Source organism: Lemur catta, chromosome 4 (assembly GCF_020740605.2).
Source record: "Lemur catta isolate mLemCat1 chromosome 4, mLemCat1.pri, whole genome shotgun sequence".
NCBI classification, from domain to species: Eukaryota; Metazoa; Chordata; class Mammalia; order Primates; family Lemuridae; genus Lemur; species Lemur catta.
In genome coordinates, this window is record NC_059131.1 from 50,166,583 (window position 1) to 50,185,647 (window position 19,065).

Sequence of the window (19,065 nt, forward strand, 5' to 3'; positions counted from 1 at the left end):
GTAATAATTACAAGGTAATAGTTACCCGAGCATAATCACGTGTAACAGTGTCTATAAAGCATTCATGTGTAGTGGACAATTATTGCTTTTGTTTCCTAGCATCTATTCACCATTTTTCTGTGAAAACAGCGTGCCAGAACACCCTCAGAGAGCCATGTCTTTTTTGTTCTCACTCCTTAGATTTGAGCGCTAGGGCTATTCCCTAAATCAATAAGCAATTCCCATCCCCTTGGCTATAGTGGTTGGTCCAGTGATGAGCATGTGGCCCAAATCTGGACAATTAGAGTGAGGACCAGGACTTTTGTTTGGGTGTTGGAGGAAAGAAGCTCTTTCCCTACCCCCCCTGGACCTGGAGCAGAAAATATTTAGATAAGAGCTGCTGCAGTCATTTAGGCATCACCAGGTGGGGTGCTGGGGAGGGAGCAGTGGATCCTAGAACTGCTAGGAGTCATCAGGTGGAACCTGAGCACAATGCAGAGATGACATTTTGTATGTCCTACATCCAGAGATGCCTGAAAATTTATTTCCTTGGATTTTTCAGTTATGGGAGCCAATCAATTCCTTTCTCTACTATTTAAAAACAGAGTTAAATTTTTTTTTGTTACTTGCATCAGAAAAAGTCCTAAATGATACATATAATTATTACACTATGGTGTCTTCCTATGGCTTTGTGGTTGTCCAGCACACATCCATTTTCCCTTCTTTTGGTAACAGCCCTGTGATTTCCTGTTATGAATTCTGTTTTTGGTCCACATGCAGCAAATGGATATCTTTTCTCCACCAAGAATTGAGCATGTGACCAGGACCAGCCGACTATTAGAATTTTTTTCCCCCTGGTCACACTGATTTGTTCAGGGAAAGTCATTTGACCAAATTTGCCTAATCATAATGAGTCATGGGAAAAGACTTCTTTTCAACTAACTTTGAACCTAGAATGATATAAGATGGAGAATTGCTGATATCATCTTACCACCTCAAAGTTAAAGCCCAACACAGTGGAAATGTAACCATGAGATGGAGAAAGACACTGGGTCCTGGAGTCATTATTTGAGTCCCTGATAACACTGTTCTTAAAGTCTACTCCTAAAATTTTCAGCTACATGAGCCAACAAATTCCATATTTTGATTAAGCCAGTTTAATTTAATTTAATTAAGCCAATTACTTGTTAGAATCCTCTTATAAACAAATACCACATGATTTCACTTATATGTGGAATCTCAAAAAGTCAAACTCATAGAAGCACAAGAGTAGAATATTGGTTATTACGGGCTGGGGGAAGGTGAGGGACCAGGGAGATGTTCGTCAAAGGACACAAAATTTCAGACAAGAGGAATAAGTTCAAGAGATCTATGGTACAACATGGTGATTAAAGTTAATAACAATATATCATATACTTAAAAATTGCTAAGAGAGTAGATTATAAGTATTCTAGCTTTTTGAAGCCTATGACAGTGGCTTCACAGTAAATGATAAATATGTGTGGTAATACATATGTTAATTAGCTTGACTTAGCCATTCCACAATGTATACATATTTCAAAATATCATGTTGTACACCATAAATATATGCAATTTTTATTCCTTTAATTGACGAATAAAAATTAAAAATAAAGGTGCAGAAAGGTTGGAAATAAATGGAAGAAAAAATTATTCAAACAATAGCATACAAAGGCTAGAGTTGCTATATTAACATAAGATAAAATATATTTCAAGAATACCATTTTGGCTGGGTGTGGTGGCTCACACCTGTAATCCTAGCACTCTGGGAGGCCGAGGCGGGAGGATCGTTTGAGCTCAGGAGTTCGAGACCAACCTGAGCAAGAGCGAGACCCCGTCTCTACCAAAAACAGAAAGAAATTAGCTGGACTACTAAAAATATATAGAAAAATTAGCCGGGCATGGTGGTTCATGCCTGTAGTCCCAGCTACTCGGGAGGCTGAGGCAGATGGATTGCTTGAGCCCAGGAGTTTGAGGTTGCTGTGAGCTAGGCTGACGCCATGGCACTCTAGCCCGGGCAACAGAGTGAAACTCTGTCTCAAAAAACAAACAAAAAAAAATACCATTTTGAAATTAATAAAATTGTACACTTTAAATGAATGCAGTATTGTCTACATAAGTTATTACTCAAAAAAATATTTTTTTAAAGTAAAAGGAATTTTTTTTAAAAAACTTGGTTACTTTTCAGTACTATGTTCATCATTAAATATGATGCTTAAGAAAATTCATGATATTTTAAAGTGCTTACATATGTAAGGGGGAAAATGGGATATAAAATGATATACAGATTTCATTTCAATCATGAAAATCAAACCAAAACACACATCGAAAAATACTAGGAGAAAATGCACCTAAATTTTAACAGTGGGTAGAGGATATGGGGCTATGGGCTTTACTTTTTCTTTTACTTTTCTAAGCTTCCAAACCCTCCCCCTACCATGTTTTCTGTTACTTTTATAATGAAAATACTTTGAAGTTTATTATTGAATTTGTTAAACAGATTAAAATGTATATTTAAAAAGAAGAGTACATGAACTCTTAATATATTTATTAATTCAGATTCAGTGATTACCAAGACTTTGCTCCATTTGCTGAATCTATCCTTTTTTCCCCTGGAGTATTTTAAAGCAAATTGAGACATCATAGCATGTTACCTACAAATACTTTGATAAGAATCTCTTTTAAAAATGAGTATTTTCTGATATAATCACAATGCCTTTATAGTACTTACCAAAATTACCAATAATCCCTTCGTATCCTCTTATACAATCGAATCCCCATAATCCTACTTCTACAATTGTCTCAAAATGCCTTTTTTTAAAGTTAAGTTCTACTCATTACAATTGGTTGTTCTGTTTCTTAAGTTTCTTTTTATTTAGAAAAAATTGCCCCCTACACACACACACACACACACACACACACACACACACACACACGTACACTTTATTCATGGCATTGATTTGTTGCAAAAAAACTGTGTTAATTGTCCTGTAGAATATTCTACATTATGAATGTGTCAGTTTGCTTACCTGTGGTATCATGCTTTTTGGAGTTTTTTTGTTTGTTTTTGTTTTTGAGATAGGGTCTTGCTTGTGGCCCAGGCTGGAGTGCAGTGGGGTCATCATAGATCACTGCAACCTCAAATTCCAGGACTCAAGTGATCCTCCTGCCTCAGTCTCCCAAGTAGCTGGGACTACAGGTGCTTGCCACCATGCCCAGTCAATTTTTTCTATTTTTCATAGAGATGAGGTCTCGCTATGTTGCTCAGGTTGGTCTTGGACTCCTGGCCTCGAGCAATCCTCTGGTCTCCCAAAGTGCTAGGATTATAGGCGTGAGTCCCTGCACCCAGTTCCCTGTGATATCATTTAACTTATTCCTCTACCCCTTTCATCTCCTCTAAATGGAAGTTAACTCTAAAAGCCCAATGCAATTCTGTCTCAACATTTTTTTCGGCAGGAATACTTTACAGGTAATGCTCTGAAAACCCTTATATTTAAAATAAATGTTTATCTCAATATGTAGGAATTACAGTTTCAAACCAGTAAGATCAAATTAACCAGAATAAATTTTAAAAGACCCTATTTTAGGCTTAAAGATTAAATTTCAGGCGGGGTGCAGTGGCTCATGCCTGTAATCCTAACACTCTGGGAGGCTGAGGTGGGAGGATCCTTTGAGCTCAGGAGTTCGAAACCAGCCTGAATAAGAGCGAGACCCCATCTCTACTAAAAATAGAAAGAAATTAGCCAAACAACTAAAAAAATATATAGAAAAAATTAGCCAGGCATGGTGATGCATGCCTGCAGTCCCAGCTACTGAGGAGGCTGAGGCAGAAGGATCGCTTAAGCCCAGGAGTTTGAGGTTGCTGTGAGCTAGGCTGCTGACGCCATGGCACTCTAGTCCAGGCAACAGAGTGAGACTCTGTCTCAAAAAAAAAAAAAAAAGTTTAAATTGCAAAGTACAGATTGAGGACACCCAGATAAACATTCTGGGAAGAAGATCAGAATTTTAACTGAACACAAACTCAAAATGAGAAAATAGTATGATACGGTTGGTAAAAGGTAATGTCCCATTGCACTTCTCTAGCCTGTCCTCCTTTGTAATGACAACTTGTGAGTGGTGAAACAGCTTCAGATCCCAGTGCTGGAGGCAGCTGTGCACTGCAGTGGTTAAGAATGCAGGCACTGGAGTTAACCAGGATGGTTTTGACTGGCTGTGAGACTTTTGGCAAGTTAGCTAACTTCTCAATGTCCTCATCAATCATAGTAATATTATAGCCAGTGCTCAAGAAACACTGACAGCTAGTATTTTTATTAGTTCTAATTATCGGAAACACTACACTAGAAAAACTCTTGCAAATGTGCACAATGAGCCACATACGAGGATATTCATCACAACAAGCTTTGTAATAGGAAAACATCTAAGTATTTATAAGTTGGGGAAGGGATAAATAAAATGTGACATAGTCATATTCCAGAATCCTTTGCAGTAGTTACAGAAATTATGTTTCTATGTATTAGTTTGGATGGATCTCAAAAACAGAATGTTGAGTGAGCAAATAAGCTTGGAGGATGACATCATCAGAATGATACTATTTACAGAAAAGACACTTAGAACAATCAATACTATAAATTTTATACAGGAATATATATGTATTTAATGAATATTTTTGCATTTGACTTTTTAATTTTTAAATAATTATACTAACAGGAATTGAAAAAAATAGTACAGGGACGTCCTATGTACCCTTCATTTAGTTTCCCCCAATGATAACATATAAGTATACTTCAATGTCAAAACCAGGAAATTGACATTGATACAATCCACAAAGTTATTCCTATTTCACCAATTTTATATGCACTCATTTGTGTGTGTATTTCTGTGTAATTTTGTCGTACGTATAGATTTGTATAACCACCACCACAATCAAGATACAGAACTGCTTCCTCACCATAAAGATCCCTCATGCCACCCCTTCATGGTTATACCCATCCGGCTCCCCTGCACGTCCCTAATGCCTGGCAACCACTAATCTGTTCTCCATCTCTATAATTTTGTCACTTCAAGAATATTATAGAAATGGAATTATAGGCCGGGTGTGGTGGCTCACATCTGTAATCCCAGCACTTTTGGAGGCTGAGGCAGGAGGATTGCTTGAGGTCAGAAATTCGAGACCAGACTAAACAACATAGCAAGACCCTATCTCTACGAGAAACAGAAAAATTAGTTACCCAGCTACTCGCGAGGCTGAGGCAGGAAGACTTGAGCCCAGGAGTTTGAGGTTGCAGTGAACTAGGTTGACACCACTACATTCTAGCCTGGTTCTAGCCTGGGGAATAGAGTGAGACCCTGAGAAAGAAAAGAAAGAAAGAAAGAAGAAAGAAAAAAGAAAGAAAGAAAGAAAGGAAGGAAGGAAGGAAGGAGAGAGGGAGGGAGGGAGAGAGATAGAGGGAGGGAGGGAGGGAGAGAGAAAGAGGGAGGGAGAGAGAGAGAGGAAGAAGGAAGAGAAAAAGAAAAAACAGAAAGAAATGGAATCATACAGTATGTAACCTTTTAAGATTAGGGATTTTTAAAACTCATCCTAATTCCTTTGAGGCCTATTCAAGTTGTGTATCTCAATAGAGTATCAATAGTTTGTTTCTTTTTATTGCTGTATAGTATTCCATGGGATGAATGCATCACACTTTGTTTAACCATCCATTAATTAAATGACAAAAACTAGCTGTTTCCAGCTTTTGGTTATTGCAAATAAAACTGTTATGAACATTCATATACAGCTTTCTATGTGAATGGATGTTTTCATTTCTCTGGGGTAAATGCTCAAGCATACAGTTGTTGGGTTGGATGGTAAGTGAATGATTAGTTTTATAAGACATTGAGAGTATTTTCCAGACTAAGTGTATCATTTTACATTCCGACCAGCAATGTGTGAGAGATCGTTTCTGCATTAGCATTAGGTATTATTATTTTTTTTAATTTTAGCCAGTCTAATATTCTAATAGATATATAGCGATATCTCATTGTGGTTTTAATTTGCATTTCCATAATGGCTAATAATGTTGAACATTGTTATATACACATCTAATGGGCATTTAAAAAATGATCTGTAAAAACCTATCAAAACTTAAAGCAATAATACTTCTGGGGAAGGTGAGAGGAAATTAGGCGGGATGATGGGAGGAAAAGGGACTTGAAGTGCATCTGTATGTAATGCTCTGTATTTTAAAGAGAGAATGAAGTCATGTTTTATGTAATTATTAACCAAAACAAAAAATCACAGAATAAAAAACAGAAGTAGTATTTTATCATGGAGGGAACTCAGACTTCGAATCAGACTTAGGTTTTAATCCTGGTGTTCCTGCCAGGTGTGTTATTTTAGGTAGGTGATTTTAATCTCTCTTGGCTTCATTTCTATTACTTGTAAAATAGTACTAACCTCATAGGATTATTGTGAGGACTTAGTTAAATTAGATAACATATTTTAAATGTTTAGTACAATGTGTGACAAAAAATTCCTCAATAAATAGTAGCTACTGTTACTGTTACTACTGGGAATAGACTTTATTATTTTCTTTAGTGCTTAATTTATTTAGACTGATTCCATTTAAGCTGCAGTAAATGGACTAGTATTTATTTTCAGGGATGGTGTCATGCTACATAACATGCTTGGTGATCTCATTCCATGCTTCCTACATGAGTAGTAGATTATACTTCCAAGTCGTACAGTCCAAGGCTGGGTGCTGTGGCTCACGCCTGTAATCCCAGCACCCTGGGAGGCCAAGGCAGGAGGATTGCTCGAGGTCAGAGGTTCGAGACCAGCCTGAACAAGAGCGACACCCCCATCTCTACTAAAAATAGTAAGAAATTACCTGGACAACTAAAAATATATAGAAAAAATTATATATGACTACGGGCATGGTGGTGCATGCCTGTAGTCCCAGCTACTCGGGAGGCTGAGACAGAAGGATTGCCTAAGCCCAGGAGTTTGAGGTTGCTGTGAGCTAGGCTGATGCCACGGCACTCAAGCATGAGCAACCGAGTGAGACTCTGTCTCAAAAAACAAATAAATAAATGAAATAAAATAAATAAAAGTTGTAAGTCGATACTAGCAAGTCCCTAGTAAACTCTTTCTTTGAGGTCCTCAAAATTTACGAAAACACCTATAATGCTTAATAAAGTCTTTTTCTACATTAATGTCATTGCCAAACCAAAGCAACAATGGAAAATATCCTTGCCCCATAATCTTAACCAAAGAGTAAAAAGCAATCATTTATTCTTAAGACACCCAAACAGGTTTGAACAGGTCTACCTGTTTTTCTGTGGCAAGTTTACATTCCAAGATTAAATCTCAACCAGATGTTCAAAAGAAAACTCAAGTTCTCTGTTCTATGCGAAAAGTGAGGGTGTCATGTTGCCAAAATTATGCGACAGGTCTCTAATATTATACTTTAGCATAATGAGGTTTCTAGGCCATTGAAGATGAGCAGTCTATTGTCAATGACAACATTCTTTTAGGAGCCAATCATTTGTACGTATAATTTACAATGGGAAGTCAATTCATGTGTAATGTGTCAATTATCTATGTGTTCCTAAACAAATATAATCGACAGCATTTCCAGAAATGTTAATGCAAGTCATGCGGCTGAACCTGGTAAGTCTTATTCTGATCATCAAGGAGAAAAAGGGAAAGCAAACAGATAGAAAAGGAATAAGGAAGGAACAAGTGTATAAGGTGAGAATATCTGATAATCTTAATGGACAACCTGGTTAGTACTGCACCAATAAAATATAAGAACACAATTTTCAATGTCATAACTGTGCTTTGTAAAATAACATCCTTAAAGATTAAAAGAGTAACGCATTTATGGCGGGGAGCAAAAATCAAACAGAATTGTATAAAGTGAGAAAAGTTTAAAAAGTCTGACCAGTATTACAAAGCTAAGTGCTGTTAAATTGAAGACAAGATCCCAAGTCTCCTAATTCATGGTTCAGTATGCTTTCCACTGGATTCATTATTCCATCACTTAACCTCTCTGCACCTCAGTCTATTCATCTTTAAAATAAGGGAGCTGTAATAAATCTGCAGGTGGTCATGGGCATCTGAGGGCTATTTTCAATATTCCACAAAACAATAGTGATACTGATTATTTCAGGGTATACCATGACAGTTATTGGAGGCACATGTCAGATGACTGTCATCTACACATGGTGAACATACAGAGTATATACTCTACCTGGCAAGAGTTCAGAAAAATAGCCAACATTAAGCAGCAAAATGTGTTCAGTGGGATCCTTGTGGTGAAGACTGGAAACCACTGGACTAAATTGCTATGTTGCTTTAGCAGTGACAGAAAGAGAGTTAACTCCCTGCTAACTCCTCTGCTGTTTACCTTATCTGAGAGTCAGGACTAGGAAGTGAGTTAGAGTGTACAGAAGGCTCACAGCTTCATCTGAAGTTGTACATGAAGATCTCAGCTGGACTCATAAAGACTATCACACAGGTAAGAAGCAACCTTGGATGGTGCTGGAAAAATTGGATATCCATATGTAGGAGAAAGAAACTAGACCCCTCTCTCTCACCATATAAAAAATTAACTCTAAATGGATTAAAGACTTGTATGTAAGATCTGAAACTATGACATTATTAGAAGAAAACTTTGGGGAAATGCTCCAGGACATTGATCTTGGCAAGGATTTTTTGGGTAAGACCTCAAAAGCGCAGGCAACGAAAGCAAACATAGACAAATGGGATTATATCAAGCTAAAAACCTTCTGCACAGCAAAGGAAACAGTCAACAGAGTGAAGAAACAACCTACAGAATGGGGCAAAATATTTACAAACTGTCCATTAGACAAGAGATTAATAACCAGAATATATAACGAATTCAAACAACTCAACAGCAAAACCCCAAATAATCTGATTTACAAATGATGTGAATCAACATTTCTCAAAAGTAGATACACAAATGGCCAACAGCTTTATGAAAAAATTCTCAGCATCACTAATCATCAGGAAAATGCAAATCAAAACCACCATGAGATATCATTTTACCTCAGTTACATGGGCTACTATCAAAAAGACAAAAATAACACATCCTGGTGAGGATGTGGAGAATGGGGGAGTGAAGTATGCTATTGGTGGGAACATAAATTAGTATAGCCATTATGGAAAACAGTATGAACATTCCTCAAAAAACTAAAAATAGAAATACTATATGATCCAGCAATCCCACTGCTGGGTATATGTCCAAAAGAAAAGAAATCAGTATGTCAAAGAGATATCCACATTCCCATGTTCATTGTAGCATTATTCACAATAGCCAAGATGCAGAATCAACCTAAGTTTCTGTCAATGGATAAATGTATATATACACAATGAAATATTATTCAGTTATAAAAAAGAATAAAATCCTATCATTTGCAGCAACATGGATGAGCCTGGAGGACATCATGTTAAGTGAATAAGGCACAGAAAGACAAATATTGAATGTACTTACTCATATGTGGGAGCTATTAATAAAAAAGTTGATCTTAAGGAGGTAGAGAGTAGAATGGTGGTTACCAGAGGCTGGAATGGTTAGCAGGAAGGAGGAGATGAAGAGAGGTTGGTTAATGTGTACAAAAATTACAGTTAGAGAGAAGACATATATTCTAGTGTTTGATAGCACATTAGGGTGATTTTAGTTAACAATAATTTATTTATTTATTTATTTATTTATTTTTTTGAGACAGAGTCTCACTTTGTTGCCCGGGCTAGAGTGAGTGCCGTGGCATCAGCCTAGCTCACAGCAACCTCAGACTCCTGGGCTTAAGCGATCCTACTGCCTCAGCCTCCCGAGTAGCTGGGACTACAGGCATGAGCCACCATGCCCGGCTAATTTTTTTTGTATATATATTTTTAGTTGGCCAGATAATTTCTTTCTATTTTTTTTAGTAGAGACGGGGTCTCACTCTTGCTCAGGCTGGTCTCGAACTCCTGACCTCGAGCGATCCACCCGCCTCGGCCTCCCAGAGCTAGGATTACAGGCGTGAGCCACCGCGCCCGGCCCCTAGTTAACAATAATTTATTGTATAATTTAAAAATAGCTAGAAGGGATGATTTGGAATGTTCCTAATACAAAGAAATGATAACTGAGGTGATGGATATCCTAATGACCCTGATTTGATCATTACACATTCTATGCATGTATCAAAATGTCACATATACCACATAAATATGTACAATTATTGTGTATTAATTTTTTTTTTTTTTTTTGAGACAGAGTCTCACTCTGTTGCCCAGGCTAGAGTGAGTGCCGTGGCAACAGCCTAGCTCACAGCAACCTCAAACTTCTGGGCTTAAGCAATCCTACTGCCTTAGCCTCCCCAGTAGCTGGGACTACAGGCATGCACCACCATGCCCGGCTAATTTTTTTCTATATATATTTTTAGTTGGCCAGATAATTTCTTTCTATTTTTAATAGAGACGGGGTCTCGCTCTTGCTCAGGCTGGTCTCGAACTCCTGACCTTGAGCGATCCACCTGCCTCGGCCTCCCAGAGTGCTAGGATTACAGGCGTGAGCCACCGTGCCCGGCCTAATTTTTTAAAAAAGTAACCCTGGGGAGTTAGAAGAGATAGACCTTAGGCCTCTAGGCCAATAGAAAAGGCAGAGCCTGAGCTTAGTCTTACTAGGCTCTATTTTTATTTCCATAAACTCACATGTTTTTATTTTAGACTTCTTTATTAAGCTTCAAGGCCTGAAACAGCTTGTGAAAAAGCTCCTTCTGTTCCAGATGCTGCTTTTTGGGGACTTGGCCATGGAATATTATCCCTTTTTAATTTTTCATTAGATTTAAATGTATCACTGCCCTCAAGTCCTGTGTTTGTTCACTAACATCAAATTTTAATCACAGAACATCTTATTTAGGTTAAATATATGTAAAGTCTGAATTTGATCAAATCTTATGCATCTTATTCAGATAGTCCCTGTGATTCTCAAATTTAAGCATTTGCTATTGCTCTGATCATTCCCTTTTATTTTGTGATAACAGATCACTTGGAGGTCAGAGCTTACATTTTGATGTTGGATACTGTTGTCAGGCATGATATTTTCTCCTAAATCACATGAAAAGAGAAACTCAAACTTAGCTATTTTATAAACTATATAGGGGCACTGGAGACTTATTGAAAAGTCAGCTACTAAAAGTCAAATTCTGAGAACAATAAAAATGATACGTAATTGTGTAATAGAGCCTATGGGCATAAGTTTTATCATATATATGTTATATTGGATATACAAGGTCTGTCCAGAAAGTATCCAGCCACGTAACCATTCTTGTTATAATAACAATGGCTGGATACTTTCCAGACAGACATCATGTTTACTTTTATTTATTTATTTATTTATTATTAATTATTTTAGGGGCCATGCTAATCTTCTCTGTATCATTCCAATTTTAGTATATGTGCTGCCGAAGCGAGCACATTTACTTTTATATATGTTATATGAGTGATACACATTTTATTATAGTGTAGACCTATTATACAACTTACAACCAAACTTATACAACAGGGGAATCATTGTTCAACTGTCAGAGAGCATACTGGGTCAGCAAGCTTCAAGGACAAAAAATTAAACTTGGAAATAAAAGCCTAAATGAATCAACAGTAAGTGGCTGAGTTTAGGTAACAACATATATAACAAAGTTGCAAAAGTTTGTAAAAGTGCTGATGATGAAAATATGGTGTTCTACACATATTTGTGGGCTTCAAAACAACACCTCGTTGGGTCAGAGCCCTACTGCTGTTAAAAAAGAGACAGAATTCTCCAGGCTCTCTGCATGGAATAGTTCTATCCTTCTGTTCAGATACTGTAACAGAGTAGTCACCCCTCCTTCCATAGATATGGAAGGGAAATATTGACAGCGGGGAATATGTAACAGAGGGAATGGCCTGGGGAAAAAAATGGCAAAAATACTTTGTCTCTTTAAAACATCTTCCACTCCTTTTTGAGAAATAAAGCCTGCATCCCTGTCTCAGGCTAGTGGTTGGGAGGGGCAGCGTCTTTTGTTTATTTGTGCAACAGGAGATGGCCCAGCTGGACCTGGTAAAGGGAGATCCTGGATGGAGGTCAGGAGATTGCCTTCAGGAGATGGGATGATCAAAATTATCATCTGTAGTTCAACAGTAATTGTCTGAAGCTGAGAACCTATCCTTTAAAAACTCTGTATTTCTGTGAATGTTCAGGAAATTTGGGATTTTGAGACGAGAAGGTCTACCATATTTCCTCCTTTGCAGGCAAAGTAAACTCTCTTTCCTTCTTCCTCAAACCGCTTGTCCTCGTTCTTCTTTGGCCTTGTGGACAAGTGGCCGAGTTTTCAGTAACGATACCACAGTCAAATACCAATTTTCTGTCGGCTATGGTAGCTCATGCCTGTAATCCTAGAACTCTGGGAGGCCAAGGTGGAAGGATTGCTTGAGCTCAAGAGTTCAAGACCAGCCTGAGCAACAGCGAGAAGCAACAGATTATTGAGTTTTAAGAGTTCTTTATATACTCTACGTACGCGATCCTTATTGGATATATGATTTGCAGATATTTTCTCGCTGTGAGCTGTCTTTTCACCGTCTTGATGGTATCTTTTATAGCACAAACATTTAAAATTTAGATACAGTCCAATTTATCTTTTTTTTTTTTTTGCTGTTGTGATTTTGGTCTTATATCTAAAAAATCATTGCCTAATCCTAGATCATGAAAACTTATACCTATGTTTCCTTCTAACAGTTTATAGTTTCAGCTCTTATATTTAGGTCTTTGATCCATTTTGAGTTAGTTTTTGTAGTGGCGTGAGATGGGGGAGGGAGGAGAGAATGCGGAATATCACAACTAAAATGCCAACTAAAACTTTAATTTGTATAGTACACACTAAGTGCCTAAGTGGTTTTTTTTATTTTTGTTTTTGTTTTTTTGAGACAGAGTCTCACTCTGTCACCCTGGATAGAATGCAGTGGCATCATTATAGCTCACTGCAACCTCAAACTCCTAGGCTCAGGCAATCCTCCTGTCTCAGTCTCCCCAGTAGCTGGGACTCCAGTGCATGCCACCACACCCAGGTAATTTTTCTATTTTTAGTAGAGACTGGGTTTTGATCTTGCTCAGGCTGGTTTCGAACTCCTAAGCTTCAAGCAATCCTTCTGCCTCAGCCTCCCAGAGTGCTGGGATTACAGACATCAGCCACTGGGCCTGGCCTGAGGTATGTTTTTTGATTTTTAAAAATCATTAACTAAATTAGTTTCAAAACTATCATTCTTCTATTTGGAAGCAAAATCTATCAGTTTTGGATATGAGAATTTATGAGTCAGACAAATTGTACTTGATCATGTTTATTGGTCCGATCAGGCAATAATCATTATTGGCTGCCAAAACTATTAAGTGACAAGTTTATGGGGAACTCTATAATAGATTTTCTGATAATATCAGGACGCACTGAATAATTTTAACATCACCAAACATGGGACACCCAGACATTATATTCCTTCAACTGTGATGTAATTATTATTCATGCCACAGCCTATGATATGAATACAGTTGTGAAAATAATTGAACCTAAACTTAATCAAGCTTCTAGATCTAACTACTAGTTTATAAAAAATATGAAGGCTAGAGGAATAAGAAAAACGACACTGCTCAGATATGATTAGCTAAATCCAGAAAGTGAGAAATTCTATAGGACAAACGATCTAGTCTTCAACAACAATAAAAAAATGGCATAAAAAAAGGGAGGAAAGTGATATAAACTAAACTAATCTTAAGAGACATATCAACCAAATGCAGTTGTGAACCTTACTTAGATCCTTATTGGAAAAAAAAAAAATGTAAAGATATTTTTGAGACAATTAGGGAAAATTGAGCATGGATTGAGTATTAAATAATAAAAAAATCTGTTAATTTTGTTGGCTATAATAATGGTATTGTAATTGTTTTTAAAATGTCTTTATCTCACTTTGAGAGGCTGAGACAGGAGGATTGCTTGAGGCCAGGAGTTTGAGACCAGTCTGGGCAACATAAGGAGACCTCATCTCTACGAAAAATTTAAAAATTAGCCAGGTATGGCTGCATGTAGTCCCAGCTACTCGGAAGGCTGAGGCAGGAGGATTACTTGAGCCCAGGAGTTTGAGGTAACAGTGAGCTATGACAGAGCCACTGTACTCCAGCCTGGGCAACAGAGCAAGAGCCCGTCTCTTAAAAAAACAAGTCTTTATCTGTAGAACTACCATATGATCTGGCAATCCCACTGCTGGGTATATATCCAAAAAAAGGAAATTCATTAGTATATGGAAGAGATAGCTGCACTACCATTTTAATTGCAGCACCATTCACAGTAACTAAGATGCAGATTCAACCTAAGTATCTATCAATGGATGAATGGATAAAGAAAATATGGTATAGATACACAATGGAATACTACTCAGTCATAAAAAGAACGAAATCCTGTCATTTGCAGCAACATGAATGGAATTGGAGATATTATGTTAAATGGAATAAGCCAGGCACAGAAAGACAAATGTCATGTTTTCACTCATATGTGAGAGCTAAAGAAGTGGATCTCATGGAGGTAATGAGTAGAATGGTGGTTACCAGAGACAGGGAAAGGAAGGGGTGGAGGAATGAAAAGAAGTTGGTTAATGGGTAAAACACAGTTAGAAGGAATAAGTTATAATATTCAATAATACAGTAGGGAAATTATAGTTAATAATAATTTATTGTATATTTCAGAATAGCTAGAGGAGAAGAAATGTATTGTCCCCAACACAAAGATAAATGTTTGAGGTGATGCATATCTCAATTACACGTTATCCACATGGATCAAAATATCACGTGTACCCCTAAAATATGTATAACAAGGATATATCGATTAAAAAGACAAAAAAGTCTTTTATCTGTTAGAAACACAAACTGAAGTATTTAAAAGAGAAAAGGAACAATGCCCCAGATATGCTTTATACTTCAGCAAACAACAAAAACAGCAAAAAAACTGTAGGTGGAGGGAGATAGATGATACAAGAATGGCAGAAAGCTGATGGCTGCTGAAAATAGGTGATGGTTTCATGCTCTTCATTACACTATACGTTTTACTTTTATGTGCATTTAAAATTTCTACAATAAAAGGTAAAAATAGTGATTATGACATTAAAAATAATTTAAAGCTATTAAGTTATAAAATATACAATAATTCTTCAGAATTATTTTCCTCCGATCCTGAGATGTAATTATGTAGACAGAGCATCTAAAAGCAGGTAAGAGGCTAAACAAAGTTAGGAAACTGGATAGTACATGTTTTGTTAAATTTATTTACTTTCATATTTATTCCCTTTTCCAAGCATAGATCCCAAATCATATATCACACATTCATACTTTTTTGCATAACAACTGTAATCATCCCAGGCTGGATCTAAATTGGGACACTAGTGTATTTATAGTAACTTAAGATCTGTACTTGGTTCTCTTTTTTTTTACTTCACACACAGTTTCAGAAGGAACTGTACTTGGTTTTGATGTCAAAATAATGTGAATTTTTTATTCTCAAAAGCAAAGAATGTCCATGTAACACACCCAAATTGTCTATAGTACTATCAAATGCCATAATATCATTATCTATAAATATCACTTTAAAATGTAATTATGAGGAGAGAATCAGACAAATCCAGAACATGGAACATTTCTACAAACCAAATGTCTTGCACTCTTTAAATAGTCAATGAGATAGAATAAAAGTGGGAGGACTATTCTAGATTAAGAGACTAAATTAGAGACTTATCTTGGTTTGGAGGAAAAACAGCTACAAACATTTTAGGGACATCTTTGGAAATACAGACTGGACATTAGATGATATGGAGTTATTGCTAATTTTTCTTAGATGTGATAATGATACTGTGGTTTTGCAGGAGACTGCACTTACTCTTAGGAGATCCATGCTACAGAGTTTAGGAGTGAAGTGTCATGGTATCTTAAACACTTTCAATGGATTAAATTGCTTCCAACTAACTTGGTTTAATACTGTTTGCTAATATAAATATTTATCTTAGCAACATAAATGAGAATAACTTGGAAGAGGTTAGATAATTGACAAAATAGAGAAGTGCTTTTCTACTGTATTATACAAATCTTTTGGCTTAGGACTTTTAAAACCAAATAATTAAGTAGAATTAAATAAATCATATGGTTGTCCCCTTCCTGAATTCTTCAGATACAGAATAAGGTGTAATATATATGTGGTAACACTGTCAGTTTCTAAAATGAGTGAACATCTTTGGAGTGAATTAAAAGTTCTACCCAAAACATTCCTAAGGTGACTTTGTGTTCATTAACTTAGAAAACACAGAGAGAAATAACTGCACAGAAACTAAATCAGGTCCAAGAGAGATGCTAGAATCCCTCTAAGAAAGTCATTCCTGAGTAGGCTGACTCGGTTTAGAAATGACTAAGGTTTTCATGACAGATACGGAGTTTCCAAAAACTCTTAGTAAACAGAGCTCAGGCTTTGGAGTTAGGCACACCTGTGTCTAATCCTGGTTCTGCTACATGATAGGTAAATTTGGGCAGGTAACAAAAATTTTTTAACAACTTTGTTGAAGTTACAAGATGTAATTTATATATTTAAAAATTTACCTATTACAAGCGTGCAGTTTAATGATTTTTAGTAAATTTATACAGTTGTGCAACCATTACCAAAATCTAGTTTTAGAACTCCATCAACCTATAACGTTGTTTCATGCCCATTTGCAGCCAAATCTGGCTCCCAGCCCCAGCCACAGCAATCACTGATCTGCTTTTTATATCTACAATTTGCTTTTTCTAGAAATTTCAATGGAATCACACAACAGATAGTCTTTTGCATCTGGTATGTTTTTTAGGTTCATCCATGTTACAGCATGTATTGGTTCATTTTTATTGCCAAATAATGCTGTATTGTATGGATATAACACATATTGTTTACTCATTCACAAATTGACGGACGTTTGAATTGTTTCCACTTTTTGCCTATTATGAGAAATCTACAAACATTTGTGTACAAGTCTGTGAACATGTTTTCATTCTCTTGGGCATATACCTAGGAGTGGAATTGCTGGGTTATGCGGTCATTTTAAGCTTAATGTTTTGAAAAATTGTCAAACTGCTTTCCAAAGTGGCTGTACCATTTTACATTCTCACCAAGAATGTATGAGGGTTCATTTTTTCACATCCTTACCAAACTTATCTTCTGTCTTTTTGATTATAGCCATTCTAGTGGGTATTTAGTGGTATCTTATGCTTTCAATTTTCATTTCCTTAATGATTAATAATTTTGAACACAGCCATTCATAAATCTTCTTTAGTAAAATAACTATTTAAATTTCTTGCCCATTTTTAAATTAGGTAATTTGTCTTCTTATTAAGTTGTTAAGTGTTCTTTGTTCAGGGTACAAATCTTTTCCATTTAAATTAATTTTTGTGTACAATGTGAAGTAAAGGTGAAAGTTTTTCCCTCCTCCCACATCATTTGTTGAAAAGATTACCCTTCTCCCATTGAATTCTTTCAGTACCATTTTGAAAAATCAATTGACCATAATGTATGGGTTTATTTCTTAAGTGTTTATACTGTTCCATTGATCTATACCTCTATCTCTATGCCAATATCACACTGTCTTCATTACTGTAGCTTTTTAAGTTTTGAAACCAGGTAGTAGAAGTCCACCTTTTTCTGTTTCAAAATCATTTTATCAATCCTGGTTGCTTTGCATTCTATATAAATTTTAAGATCAAACTTGTCAATTTCTAAAAAGAAAAAAAGCCTGCTGGCATTTTAATAGGGATTATACTGAATCTATAGATCAATTTGGAGAGTATTCAGTTCATGAACATAGTGTATTTATCTAGATCTTTGATTTCTCTCAGGAATTTTATATTTTTTTAGAGATGGCATATCATTCTGCTAGAATGCATTTGCCCACTCATTGTTCACTGTAACCTCAAACTCCTGGGCTCAAGCGATCCTCCCACCTTAGCCTCCCGAGTAGCTGGAACTATAGGCATGTACCATACATCTGGCTAATTTTTTTTATTTGTGGCAGAGACAGGGTCTCACTATGTTGTCCAGGTTGGTTTTGAACTCCCTACCCTAAGCAATCCTCCTGCTTCTCCCTCCCAGTGTGGTGGGATTATAGGCATCAGTTACAATGCCTGGCTGTCAGCAATGTTTTGTAGTTTTCAGTGTAGGTCTTATGTTGCTTTCATTAAGTTTATTTTTTTATGCTCTTGTGAATGGAATTGTTTTCTTAATTTCATTTTCAGATTCTTTACTGATGGTATATAGAAATACAACTGATTTCTATATCAATATATCCAGTGGCCTTGCTAGACTTAACTTTTTAAAGCCCCCACTTTCTCAAAATATGTAAAATGGGGATATCTACCTAGCAAGGGTTTTGTGTGGAATAATATATATAAAATCTTACCAGAAGGTTGGAATTGAAGGCCCCTCAAAACATTCAATTGTCTAAAATGTAGGGTCACATTATTATGAAGAAAGTGAAATCACCAGGATACACCTGGTGTAGAAGGCAGAAGCCAGTTACCCATAACGTTATTATTTATCTGAATTTGCAAGATAAAAGAGTTGTGCTGCATTTTCATTAGTATACTGAAAAGATGTCAGCATTTTTTATCATCTGCATATATTGTTTTTATAATCAGAAGAAAACAATGTTATTTCTTAAAAATAAAAATCAGTAATCAATTTAATTCCACAAAGAGAAAAAGTAAAAGAACACAGAAATGCTTGAGTTCAACTTGCTGAGTCCAATTTAATGTAATTCCAGAAAAATTGCACAGTGATAGGTACTGGGCCCACAAAAGTAAGATATGGACTCTATACCCAAACAATTTATGAATCGATTGTTCTGCAGGCTGAGGTACCTCAAGGACTGTTAAAGTAGATGAAGAGAAGAAATGTTCCTCCAAGACCTCTTACCTATCCTACCCCTTCAAATTTCCAACCGCAACTATGGCAGCTTTATTTTTATGTATCATATGTGTTGGGGTTCCATATAAGATT

General features: G+C 36.3%; 1 long non-coding RNA gene and 1 pseudogene across 6 annotated transcripts in view; both read right to left on the reverse strand.

The window, feature by feature from the left end:
• The window catches only part of LOC123636984, a 46,228-nt gene that overhangs the window by 26,022 nt on the left and 1,141 nt on the right, over nucleotides 1–19,065 (reverse strand). The window lies entirely within an intron of this gene.
• Nucleotides 11,362–11,458, reverse strand: LOC123637599 (annotated as a pseudogene).